Below are 12,773 nucleotides of genomic sequence, written 5' to 3' on the forward strand. Positions count from 1 at the left end.
AGAGAGAGAGAGAGAGAGAGAGAGAGAGAGAGAGAGAGAGAGAGAGAGAGAGAGAGAGAGAGAGAATAGAAGGAAATAATGTGTTATAAGCCCAGAAGGACAGACTAAAGGCATATTTTGAACTATTTTAAATGGAAAGCTTATAAACACACACACACACAAAAGAGATTTAAAAATGCATCTCTTTTTCATTCCAGAGGTGGGATACTACCAGTGTGGAACACTGAATATACTGGCAGATTAAGATGATAAATCAGTTAGTTTTAAAGGATTTCTTTCCTTGCTTCTTTCTTTCCTTCTTCCCCTCCCTCTGTCTTCTTTTCTCTCCTTCCTTCCACCTTTGCTTTCTTTTTTCCTTCCCTCCCTCTCTCCCTCCTTTTCTTGCTTCCTTCTTTCCCTTTCTCTTTCTCTCCTTTATCAGCCATTTGGTGAACAAACAAACATTTAATATTTGGCCCATACCTAATACCTGAAGTAATCTGAGGGTTCAAAGAGAAAAAAATGAACAAGAAACTTCATGGAATCACAGATTAAGAACTAAAATTATGTCATGAGCCATCTAGTTGAATGTCCTTGTTTTTCAATCGAGGAAACTGGCACACAGAGAATAAGGGATTTTCTCAAGGTCATACAAGTTAATAAATGGCAGAGGGAGGATTTGAAAACATATCCTCTAACTCCAAATCCATTGTTCCATCTGCAGTACCACACTATTTCATCCTGTAATTTTTCTTTATTACAAAATTGTTATTACAAAATGATTAATTTAGTTCAATATATTCTAGAACTAGGAAAATACTTGACAACAAACAGGGAGAAAAGAATGGGCATTTTGGTATTTGTCTCTAAAATATGGAATAAAATCTCAAAGTTATAATCCAGTTCCATGAATTTACTGCAGGAAATTTTATTAGAAATTGAAATAATCTCTTATGAGAATGTTCTGAAAACCACACTGCCAACCTTTGCTTCTCTGACATTCCAAAGACAGTGTGACTCAGTGAGAAGAATGCAGAACTTGTCTCTAAACCTGATTTTGAAACTCAGTTCTGACACTTATGTATTACCTATGTGACACTGAGCAAGTCATTTGCTTTTCCCAAGCCCCTATTTCTTCTTCTACAAAATGATGGGGTTGAACAAGATGGTGGCTAGGGGGCCATAGCTTGAGAGTAGGAAGGGAGCCTAGCCACCATCTTGTTCAAGAATGGAACATCTTTGGCACCTTGAACAAATATTTTAACATCTCCTTTTGCCAAAGATGTTCCATTCTTGAAAAATGACTGGCCAACTCATGCTCCTGATGCATCGTTCTGTCCATAACAGTGTTTACCGAATGCCCACTTTGTCCAAAGTCCTGAATTACTATGAAATGCTTACAAAATTAACAAGTGACTGGGGCCTCAGGCATTAAGATGAAAAGCTTTATTCTTCTACTATAGGAGCTAAATTTAAGGTATGGGTAAATAGTTACAAATAATATAATAACAGAAATACATACCTGAAAATAAGATAGCTGGATAGATATTGAAAGTTCATTCCTAGTAAGTCAGCTCTTTAATTTTCATACAGTCCAAATGGAAATTGATAATTGAAATTGATTGAAGTTAGCACTTTTATTCCCCTTTAAAATTTATAAAGCACTTTACATATACTCTCTCCTTTGAAAGCTTCTGTTTATATATAGTGCATTAATATTTGCAAAGTCCTTTACGTTTGATCCTCTAAACAGCCCTTGGGCATACGGTATTATTATCTTCGTTTTACAGAGTAGTTCCACGAAGGTGAGAGAGAATAAATGACTTACTTTTCTGTTACAAAGCCATAAGTGTTTGAGGCAGGATTTGAACTCACTTCTTCTTCATTCTAATATTAATCCTTCTTCACTACCTGACTCTATATTATTTGATTTCTCTGCAGGTCAAACTACTTCTTAACAGGAACTAAATGGTCAAAAATGTGTCCAACCAGATGGAAGAAAGAAAGTGTAATTAAATGGGGTCTCAAAACCAAAGTGAAAAATCTTGCCAGGAAATGTACTCAGTGCTGGTGGAAGATGAAGGCATTGGACTAGGTGATATGTGTGACCCAGGGCAAGCCGCAATGTAACCTCTCTGGGCCCAGGTTTACTCATGTGGTGGTGGGGGGGGGAAGCTTATTTTCCTCTTTTCCTTGCACTCAGGATTTTTTTAACCATTTATTTTTTGTGTCATAAACCCTTTCAGGATTCTTGTGAAGAATAATTAAAATATCAAGTTAATCAGGCCAGGGCTTTTATACATAGCTGGATACAGGCAGTGGATTCATCATCTGTGATACTTCAGTGCAAAGACTGAGGCTCAATGGATAGAGTTCAGGACCTGAAATGAGGAAAACCGGGGTTCACATCTGGCCTCAGATATGTAATAGCTGTGCAATCCCAGGTAAATCACTCAATCTCTGTCAGCCTTAGTTTCCTTAAAAGTAAAATGAGGATAATAACAGCATCTACCATCTAGGAGAGTTGTAAAGATTAACTGAGATAATATTTGTAAAGCCTGGCCCAAAGTAGGTACTTCCAATGAATGCTTCTTTCCTTCTTTCCAAGATCACCATCATCAAAGGATTGGTCACAGATTAATTAATATGTCAGGTCTCTGCAACTCATTCAAATGTTTATAAAGGCAAGAAATAGATATAAAGAACATCAGTAGTGGGAGCACCCAACTAGATAAAGTCATACATTTGTAAAATATCAAAATAATAAGCAAACCAAAAACATAGACCATTTCTACAACCCATTCACACGAGAAACCTAGATGACTTATCTACAAGCAACAGACTTATCTATTTCGCTCAGCATCAGGAACATCCGCAATGAGATAAGTTATAGATTCGAAGCCAATTTTAAGTTCTTTCAAGCAATAGAGATTGTGTATTTAAAAGACAGAGGCTTGGGTTGGTTATTTTTTCTTTTTTAGTCTACAGTTTGATTTAGATACCTGTCAGGCTGCCTCTAGTTGAAGATCCCTGGGGAGTTTAATCTCAAGATATTGTCATTACTTAACTAATCTTATAAAAAACTTAATATATTCGTTTTCAGAAAGCTGCTGATGCTACAAACAGTAAGATTCGAGGTCATTTTTGTCATTTAAAGAATACATTATTATGAGGTAATAATGGAAACATGATGATTATACATCTGTGCTTACCACCACCAAAATAGTTTATGAACCCTAAAAGTTTATTAGTGTGACAAAGTATTACGTCCCGTTCCCATTCCTATTCTGATGGCTTTGCTCATTCATTTAACTCAGAATCCTTTTCTCTTCTAATCCTGCAACCATAATTTAAAATTTCATGTAGTCTACAGTTATTGAATATGGTCAAAAATAGTTGAAGTTGTGGTAGATCGGTTTGTAGTGGCTTGCTCATGATTGTTTATGCATTGAAATTTTAAAGCTCTGATGCCTGTGGATTCTTACTCTGCCATCTTGGCAACCAGAAGTCAACTCCAACATGCCTGTGTGTTCTCACTGGGGAAAAACTCTAACATTGGGAAAGATTGAAGGCAAAAGGAAAAGGGAACGACACACGAACTTGGACAGACTTTGAGAGCCAACAGAGGGTAAGAGGAGCTGATATGCTTTGGTCCATGGAATCATGGAGTCAGACATGACTCGACAACTGAACAAAGCAAGCCTGTGAGTTCATATGTAAAAAAAAGATATGTCAAAAGATAGGCCTATGTAATTTTGGATAAGTAACAATCTTTTGGGGCTTCTTTCCTCAACTGTCTAATGAGACGATTGTACTGTCTCTGATTTTCTGATGTCCAAGCTGACACTGGCTCTAGATCCTTGCTCCTGTGACCATACAGGTCCCTACCAACTCTACAATCCACTTACACCTCCATGATCTTACAATACTTTTGTTTTGTTTTACCAAGTTATTTTTCACAAATAACTTTTCCAACTATTTTGGAGTTGTGATTCCTTTCACAGTTTTGTTCATTTGATTCTGACAATACTGCCCCTGCTGTCAAAAGGCCCTCAAAGGATTTATTTGTGAAGGAAAGTGTAGTTTACAGAAAGCATTCTAAGCCTCTAAAAGATAGTTGTAGCTCAAACCAATAGACCCTCAGGCTACAATATTCTTTTCCAGAAAGTTGCTGATGCTATAAACAACATGGAGTTCTTTCTTATCTAGATTCTGCTTGAGTTTGTAATCACATGAGTGTTAGGAAATTGAGTTTATTATTTTTGTCATCTCACTGAGTGATTGTGGGGAAATAACATTTGTGCCCCCAGTTTCTTGATTAGACACATTTCCTTCTCTTTTTTTTTTAAACCCTTACCTTCCGTCTTAAAGTCAATACTGTGTATTGGTTCCACTGCAGAAGAGTGGTAAGGGTAGGCAATGGGGGGTCAAGTGACTTGCCCAGGGTCACACAGCTGGGAAGTGTCTGAGGCCAGATTTGAACGTAGGACCTCCGGTCTCTAGGCCTGGCTTTCAATCCACTGAGCTACCCAGCTGCCCTCCACATTTCCTTCTCTTGACAATGCTCATAAGGTCTTTTAACCTAACTTGTGACTTCATTGTTGTAAAGATATACAGCTGAAGAGCTCTCCTTACCAATAAAGATCTTTGAAACCTAAAGTCTTAGAGGAAGTATGACATAATAGATAAGTGGGAAGTGCAGTCAGGAAGACCTGGGTTCAAAACCTACTTCTCTGATAGATTCTGGCACTGGACAAATCACTGAAGCTCTCGGTGTCCCCAAGTAAAACATCATTAGCTACCTAATAATTATAAAGCACATTAAAGTATGAAAAGTGCCTTACTTACAACTATCCAGTAAGGTAGATGAATTCAAGTATCCTATTTATCATTTAACAAAAGAGACTGAGAAATTTAGCATCTTGCCTATGCTCTGAGGCCAAGTTATCCCCTTCAAGTTCAGTGTTCTCTCCATGGCTCCATACATATGTAGAAAGCAATTATTACTCTGAGCTTATACAAGTCATTGAACCTTCCTTGGCCTTAGATTCCTCATCTGTAAATGGAAGAGACTTAACCAAATAATAACCCGTGACATCTTTAAATTCTAGTATTTGGATGTCAGGGAGGATGAAGAGGTGAAAGGAGTGATAAAAATTCAGTGTTTCAATATTATGACTCTCTTGAAAAATCTTATGTAGGAAAAAAGAATCTGGAAAGGGCCTTAGAGGTATCTGATTTGAAGAACACAAAGGAAAACACAATGCTTTTGTAATGAAAACCTTTTTGAGTTTGCATGTGCAAATTCCTTCAGCTGATGCAAACTTTCCAAATGAAGGACAGTCAAGTGTTTGCTTCCTGGAGAATCATGATGACATGTAAGAGCAGTCTTGGAGAGATTGTAGAGCCTATTAGACAGTTTAGAACTGACTCTGGTTGATGAACCTCATTGCTGAGAGGTGAATTTTTTTTAACTTGTAATTTTAATTAAATACATGTTAGAAACATGAGGACAAGGAATTTGAGATTTATAAATTGTCTCTAGAAGAAGGAATATTATACCAGTACACTCAGTAATGTGGCATCACCAGTGGTAACAAAGAAGAGTAGAGTCTTAACTGGAAAGCACTTTATTACATTCAATATGAACATCTCTGGCATCATTGACAATCAGTTCAAAATACTGGTTTCTGCATAAAGTCTGTGGAATACATCTGTTGAAAATGGACAGCACTGGGACCATACAATTTATCACTTTGAATATTTTTTCAGATTCAGGATTACTGGTTACCATCTTTTACAAACATTTCTTTTAGTATCCGGAATAATTCCAAGCCCAAATCATACAACTTCTTTCCACAAAGCTGCATCAATCCCAAACCTTCCTGTGGATAATAGGCAAATGATGCAATGCCCATGAAAAAAAATGAATATATAAGCCTCTTTAGTTTTGAAGGTTTGCCTAGAAAGTATCCCAAAACTCCTGAAAAACCAATCACAGAGAACCTTCGAATAACTTCTGAATTTCTAAGATAAGCATAGCTATCTGTGCCTTTTTGAATGGCGCCATTCACTACAGGCTTTGTTTGGTTGTAGGCATTCTCAAATAACATTACATATGGCACTAAGGATTTTCGAATCTGAGAAATGCCTTCCTCCAGGGAACTTCTTGGCTCCTCCACAAATCTGGACACAGAGTCTGGAGTTGAGTAGAGTGAGAGATCATTGGCTATGACTGAAGCCATTCCCTTTTTCCCCTTCTTAGAAGTCGCATAGACTTTGATGGAGAGAAGACTCAAACTAGCAGAACCAGCTGACCGTCTTATGATCTTGAACATGGCTCCGGGAAGGAGAGGTGTCAATGGCGGATCCGGCTTGGGGGGGAAGGGAAGAGGTACTTTGGTTTCACTCCACCCAACCACTAAAAAGCCTAGGATGATGGTCTGGATGGGACGCTTTCTCAGAGAGCAATGGGTTCCAGAAAGCTAGAGTGGAGCTTTTTTCACCGACTGGGTAGTCATGACTGTTGGTATCTTTAAAATAAGTCTGACCACTACAGCCTCTTCAAAATGGACCCAGGAGGGGTGTCAATGAAGGATTTGGCTTGGGAGGAGAGGAAGAAGTCACTTCGGTTTAACTCCGCCCACTAACTAAGGACCTACTATGGCAGCCTAGATGGGTCACAGTTACTCATAGAGCAAGACATTCCCAGAAAGCCTCTTCTCATTGGCTGAGTAGCCGTAACTGTCAGCATCTTCAAAATAAAAGACTTGTTAGTGTCAGTTACTGCTCTGTATCCTTGAACAAGTCACTTAACCCTGTTTGATACCATTTCCTTATCTGTCAAATGAACTAGAGAAGGAACTAGAGTATCTGTGCCAAGGAAACTTCCAGAGGCATCATGAAGAATCCAACGTAACTGAAAAACAACTAAACAACAAATTAGAAGAAATATTAGTACATTTGTTCTTGACAAATCCACAAAATCAATCAATATTGCTTATAAATACTGATCCATGTTAAGTGGTTAAATGTACTTGGTCAAGGTGATAGTCACCAGTCTCTAACAAAGCTGGGGAGGGAGGCATGGGGGACTGGTGGAGCACATTGGGGAGGGAGGGTGAGCTGATTTCAATAGAGAAGAGACACCGCCACTCATCAGGATAGTCCCCTGGAACCCTGAAAAGCAGATAAGAGCACCATTCTGGGAAAGCTGGCCAGAGTGTATATGTTATTCAAATAATAACTGCTTCCAATGATGGTTTATTCCATCCTTGTGGTAACATCTCCCCAATGAAACTGCCCTGAAAAACCTTTCTATACAAGAACAAGAACTTCAGAGCTGGAAGCAGCCATCTGATTTGACCCATACTTGACTGAGTAACATGGAAATGAAAATCCTTTGCTTTTACTGTGCCGGGTGTCACACTAGATGGACTGCTGAACTCCGCAGTCAACATGACATCTGAGTTCAAGTCCAGCCTGAGACATGCACTAGACTCTGAATTAGTCACTTAACTTTTTAATATGTCTCAGTTTCCTCACCTATAAAATGGGGATAATAATAGCACCTACTTCTTCCCTAAACTGTTGTGAGGATTGAGTGAGATAATATTTATAAAGGGCTTTGCAAACCTTTAAGTGCTATATAAACATTAGCTATTATTATGCTAGTCATTATTAAAATGGCATTAAGTCACTTCAGGGAGTACATTTTCTAAAGGATTACAGTTCTCCTTGAACAGTGACACTCTTAGGGAAGGCATGCAATAATCCTGAGAAATGCATTGCCTGGAGTGCTGTGTTGCTTAATTAGCACTGGCACTGGGCCACTTGTCAGCCTTGAATCGAAATGGGAACACTGGAAGCAGGCAGGGCTATTTGAACTCCCATTTCAGGAGGCTAGAAAGCAATGGCTCTGAGCCAGTTAACAGGCAGCTGACCTAAACAGCTCATGCTGCTACACTGAAATGCTGGAATGCCTGACTTGATTGCATTTGAACTATGGACAAGGATACCAACCAGCATAATTAAGATAGTATCCACATTGCTCTTAAACACCTGATTATCTATTTATCAAGAACATTATAAAACAAGCAAACAGTCAGCAACTTCCAGGAGTCAATCCATTAATTCTGGACCTCCTAGATACTGAAAGAGGTATTAGACATATTAAGAACAAAAAGTAAAATGAAATATTCCTGAACTACTGAAGCTCCATTCTTTGGAGAATGTATGACATGGAATAAACTATCAGTATCTGAGAATAAAATGTTGAGGAAATTCAAGTCATTAAAAAAAAACATTCCAGACTAGAGAGGAATAACAATTCAACTCCAAATGACAGCCACAATACTCGTGTCTTGGAAATAAAAAGAAAGATGAATTAGAACTGACTCCCAAAGAGCTTACATTTTGAAGAAGAAAGAGGAATAGTAATAGTTCTGGTGGTGGCAATGTAATAGTAGTAGTAACAGCAGCAGCAGCAGCAGCAGCAGCAGCAGGTACTGGTGGTGGTATAGTACTTCCCTTTTCCAATCCCTATTTTTCCTTTCACTTAAATTTCTGGAAAATAAGAGAAGAAAAAAATTAAATGAAACAAAGCCCTCATAGTAAATTAATACAGCCAAGCAAAACAAATGTCTACATTGGCTGTGTCCAAAATCTGATCACTCTGCAACTTGGAACCATTGCTCAGGAGGTGAGGAGCATGCTTCATCATTTATCCTCTTGAATTGTAATTGGTTATTCCATTGCACAGAATCCTTGTTTTTCAAAACTGTTTTCCTTTACAATGTTGTAATTATCATATAAATTGTTTATTCTGGTTCTACTTACTTCATTCTTCATCAGTTCATACAAGTTTTCTGAGGTTTCTCTGAAACTATGTTGTCATTTTTTTGTGGTAAAATGAATCTGTATAATATAATTTGCTTAGTTATTCCCCAATTGATGGGAACCCTTTTAGTTCCCAATTCTTTTTCGCAACAGCAAGCTGCTATGAAGATAGTTCTATATATAAGTCCTTTTTCTCTTGTTTAATCTTTTTGAGGTATAGACATAAAGCTTCCCTTCTCTAAAGCAGTGATTCCCAAAGTGGGTGCTGCTGCAGCAATCCAGGAGAGCAGTGATGGTCACACTTTTTTTGTATTACATTCAATTCTGAGTTCAATAAATAGTTTCATAACATCCAGGGGGTGCTAAGTAATATTTTTTCTGGAAAGGGGGCAGAAGGCCAAAAAAATTTGGGAACCACTGCTCTAAAGGGAAAACAACCCAGAAAAAGAAGTGGTACCAGAAGAACAGTATTTTATTCTGAGAAATCACAGAGGTAGTTAGTAAAACAATAGGGAATTATATTGGTATATTCTTTCAAATAGCTATGTTTTTGTTAGTTTGATTACAATTTTCAGAACAAGAGGTAGAAATGGGAAAGGTGGAATATAAGCATAGCAGAGCAAAAAAGGATCAGATTTCAACCGAGTACACACAGTTCCAGAAAACTCAGAGCTGCATTTTCTATTTGAAAGGCAAAACAGCAACAGAACTGGAGAGACATCTTGGGGTAACATCATAGTTTTTTTAAAGGACTTCAATGTAGTCTTGAAAAGAAGGAATTAATCTTGTTCGATTTGGCTCTAGATGGCAAAATTAGGAGCAATGGTTACAATCAGTAAAGAAGCAAACAGACTTGCCTGGAAACCTTTCTAAAAATTAGAGCAACTAAAAGGTAGATCAGAAAAAAATGCTGGGCCTGAGAGCATCTGCCTATAATTCCAGGTTCTGGGGAAACTGAGGCTGGTGGCTCTCATGCTTAGGAGTTCTAAGCTGCAGATTGACTAATCAGGTGAATATACTAAATTTATATTAAAATGATTAATCCCCAGGATAATTACAGAAAGAGCTGGAAAGACCTACATGAAATGATGCAGAGTGAAATAAACAGAACCAGAAAAACATTGTACATAGTAATAGCAAGATTGTGAAATGATCAAATGTGATAGACTTATCTGTTATCAGCAACACAATGATCCAGGACAATTCTGAGGAACTTGGGACAAAGAATACTATCCACCTCCAGAGAAAGAGTTGTTGGAGTAGGAATGCAGATGAAAGCACACATTTTTCACTTGTTTATTTGGATATATGTTTTGGGGTTTTGGTCTCATAAGATTATTCACATATAAAAATGAACAATGTGGAAATATGGTTTACATGATAATACATGTATAACCCAGATTGAATTGTTTGCCATATCTGGGAGAGATGAGAAAAGAAGGGAGGGGGACAATTTGGATCATATAACTTTCAAAAACTTATGTGGAAATTTATTAACATTTAATTAGTAAAAAATAATAATACAATGAAATAATCATTTTGGAGGGAAAGGGGCACTAGCCTCCCTGAGGAATAAACTGGATAAGGTTGGATATACAACAGGCCAAAGTGCCTATGCTGATCGGTGTGACTAAGTTAGTCAGTAGTCCTCATACTTCTATCCTGAACAAAATAAAACTCAGTCTTTAAAAAAGTTATTTTCAATAAAAACAAGGAAGGTTATCAAGCAGAAACTACATGACTATATCAAATTTGTTATAATAGGGTTTCTTTTTTATTTGACTTCCCGAGATTCTGTGAATTGGATTAGGGCAAAAGAAAGAAAGACAAAAGAGGGGTGTGTAGGCAAATAATGTCTAACATGTGATACAAGACAATGGCTGCAACTTTTCCCAAACCTCTGGCCAAGCAGATAGAAGAAAAAGAAATCAAACCAGCTATTGACTGGAGAGTAGAAAATGTGCTCTCCCTCTAATTACCTTTTTTTTTTTTTTTAAACCCTTGTACTTCGGTATATTGTCTCATAGGTAGAAGATTGGTAAGGATGGGCAATGGGGATCTAGTGACTTGCCCAGGGTCACACAGCTGGGAAGTGGCTGAGGCCGGGTTTGAACCTAGGACCTCCTGTCTCCAGGCCTGACTCTCACTCCACTGAGCTACCCAGCTGCCCCCTAATTACCTTTTATTTAAATAGACATGTCATCTCCCTTATTTGAAAATGAGCTCCTTGAGAGCAAGGGTTATATTTTTGCCTTCCTTCACCTCCCCAATGATAAGCATAGTGCCCAGCACATAGAAAACACTTAATAAATGCTTTTTAAGTAACTGGTGGATTTTAAGAGAGAACTTCAATTCGAAACCCAGCTTTGCCATTTAATATCTATATGACCTTAGGAACATCAAATAGCCTCAGTGTACTCTCTTTACACTTCCTTTATATGTAAAATAAGGACGTTTGGTTAGATGACCTCTAAGGTCTTCTCTAGCACTAAATCTATGAGCCTGAAAATAGATGAGCTCAATCCATGGCTTCATTCCTACATGTCAAAAATCATGACCAAAGCTAGGTAGCATTTTGCAATTCAGATAAGTTTCTTCAATTGCTTAATATTTGGAAAGTTTCATGAAAATAATGCATTCTTTTTTCTCCAAAGTAAACAGACCAATATATGAGCAGCATTTTGGAAACAGAGAGGAGAAGAAACAAGGCAAACCAGAGTGAGTTCTGGAATTGGCTGCCTTTGAAGTAGGAAGACCTAGGATTAAAGCTTGGTTTTCTTTGTTAGATAATACAAGAATGACCGTGGATAAATCATTTTAGATTCTCTTTCTTCATTTGTAAAGTGACAAGGTTAGAGTTAATGACCTTTAAAGTAGCCCTTAAAACTAACTTCTAGCCACGTGTGGTGGCACATGCTCTGAGTGGCCACGGCTGGTAGATTTCTTGAGTTCGGAAGCTCTAAAGTGCAATGGGTATCTATACTGTCACCAAAATGGTGAGCCCATGGAAGTAGAGAGCCACCAGGAGAGATAAATCAGTTAAGACTGGAAATGATTAGGTCAAAGTAGATCAGTAATAGAATGGGACCTAAGAGTGGCCATGTTCTAGTCAGACTGAAATAAGGAATCTTACCCCCCTGCCCCCTACACACACAAAAAAACTAATATCTATGGTGAGGGCGAGAATTGGAAAAAAAAATTGAAAAACTGAGTTACTACAATAGTTACCTAATTGAAGTAGCGGTTAGTAGAGGCAGGTTGAGTATCACATTTTATAGTATAAATTTGAGATCCATGTTACCTTTCTAGTTCACTATACATTCAGAAATATTGAAAACCAAAACTCTATTTTCCTATAAAGCAACATACATTTCCTTTGACTCCACCTGTTTGTTTTTACCCATAAGGAAAAAATTCAAATCAATTTTAAGCATGTAAGAATTTTATCTTAGGGTCTTTAAAAAAGAAGAAAGCAAAGGCAGAATTGCTTCCCAGGCAAGGTTTAATCCCAGATATATCTACCCAACAAGATTTTGAGTTAGATTTATGTGCTGAGAAATCAAGTAATCATTGATGTCTCGTGTGACTATCTCCAAAGCTTGGATATAGCTGGATCCTATCAAATGAAGGAGAAGAAACAGATGTCTTCTGGGAACTAGAAAAAAGAAGACAAGAGGACAGCTCCAGAAGAAATTATGTGAGATGCAGATGTGCTTGATTTCACTATGTTGATTTCCCTTTGAAAGTAAATCTAGAGAATGCATTTCACTCTAACTTCTTCAGATCACTTGGCCATTAAGTTTCACATGAATTCTCTCATGGATCTAGGAAAGAATGGACACTCCTTAAATGTAGTTAAGAAATACAGCTAGAATAAAGTCAATGGAATTATCTTTAAATGGTACTCCAATATGGACAGTGATTCACATCAAATTCTTATGTCTGTCCTGACCACG

This window comes from Gracilinanus agilis, chromosome 6, assembly GCF_016433145.1.
Source record: "Gracilinanus agilis isolate LMUSP501 chromosome 6, AgileGrace, whole genome shotgun sequence".
Taxonomy (NCBI): Eukaryota; Metazoa; Chordata; class Mammalia; order Didelphimorphia; family Didelphidae; genus Gracilinanus; species Gracilinanus agilis.